The following is a 1,807-nucleotide window of genomic DNA, read 5'->3' on the forward strand; positions in this document are numbered from 1 at the left end:
GTACATTTCTAACCATATTTCGGCAGTTTTTTTTTTCTACAGATGCAACTCCACAGAAAAAGAGCAATAAAAATCTATAGTTTGAAAAATATATTGGGGAAGATCTACTTGCTGGGTCTACATGTGTTTGTTGTGCAGAATGTTTTGAAAGTGACCAACATGAGCGACGTCTACTTCCTTTGACCAGACGCATCTTTAACAGGATCTTAGGCGTGACCTGAAGTCATAAGTTTTATCTGGAGTTGGTTAATGTGGGACGGCTGGGTCACTGTAGTGAATAAGTCGCTAAGTCGGGCTCTCACGTGCGCCCATAGCCGCTCCAATCCTCTTACAACCCCCCCACTCCCCAAGCACTCGGGCCAGACTATGAGATCGGCTCCATGAGTCCAGGTCTTATCCTGAAGATACCTAGATCCTCTGCACAGAGTCACGCCAGCATGCATCAAACACCACAGTCAACCTATTTACCTCAGCAAACACTTAACATTAGTGCTGACTTAAACATGCATCCATGTTATTGATTTTTTTTTTAAGTTTGAACATCTTTAAATAGAAAGACAACAAAGGGTCAATGCACTAAATAAAAGGCTTATGACCTGATTTGTATGATTTAATTGAATTTTGCAGAGAATATTCTCTTAGTAAAATACTCAAATGTTTATAAAAAGATTGCAGAAGATAAAGACAAAAGATAAAAACATAAATATGCTGCTACTAACAACTTACTAAGAAATTCATAAGTCAACATGAAACTACGCAGGATATTTGGACTCATTCATTTTCTGTATTAGAACCTTTTATAGAACAAGTTAAGATTAGATTAGATTAGATTAGATGAGCTTTATTGATCTCACAGCGGAGAAATTCACTTGTCATATATTGGCATAGAAGTCAAAGAAGGTGCAAACAAGGAGGAAAAGGTGCATTAAGAATAAACAATAAACAATATATATATATATATACAGTATATCCAGGTAAATAAGTTAACGTTTTGATCAATTGCATTCCCCTTACAAATGGAGTCCCCCCCCCGTCCCTCAGTGAGGTCTAGAAGCACTAGATCTATATCCATCCATTCAGCAAAGATCCTGCTACATGACTGCACATCTGATTTTGGCATTAGATCAATTAGATGAGCCCTTGAATGATACATTACCTACTGGAAATTAAGTTGAATAAAATCTAAGTTAAATCAAGAAAAAAAGGTAAAAAGCTAACATAAAAGTTAAAAATTAAAGGTAAAAAGTTAATAAGCCTAGTTAACAATTATATTTAGGTTTATAAGCTAAAAAATCTAAGTTTCAGTATCAGCATTAATGCCTCTAAGGTTATGTTGGACCAAAAAAATGTATTTCTTTCCCTCTCAGAGAGTTTTTCATGAATTTCTTATAGAAGCACTTTTGTTATTTTTCTTAATATATTCGATCAAGTTGGCGTTTCTTCTTATTACATTGACATTCATTTTTGCCATCAAAATATCCATATTTTTTGAATGTTACAAAGGTAATAAGGCCTTGTCCTGGATTTCAATAGCACTCTTGGCTGAGTGATTTTATTTGTAATTCATCTTTTGTGCAGCTATCTAAAACACAACATTTACTCTTTGCTTATAAACTTATTTACAAAGCCTGATTTATTTTTATTTTATTTTTTGGTTAGATTTTCATCATTTTATGACGCATTCACAGACCTTACTGCTTCTATTGAGATTTTAAGTAACAGGCCAACAATAAAGTAGCTCCCTATATTGAAGAGATGGAAGGAAATAAATAGATGGATTTTCAATTCAATGCAGTTCTATTCAGTT

This window comes from Cyprinodon variegatus, unplaced genomic scaffold, assembly GCF_000732505.1.
Source record: "Cyprinodon variegatus isolate N-32 unplaced genomic scaffold, C_variegatus-1.0 Scaffold1115, whole genome shotgun sequence".
Lineage (NCBI taxonomy): Eukaryota > Metazoa > Chordata > Actinopteri > Cyprinodontiformes > Cyprinodontidae > Cyprinodon > Cyprinodon variegatus.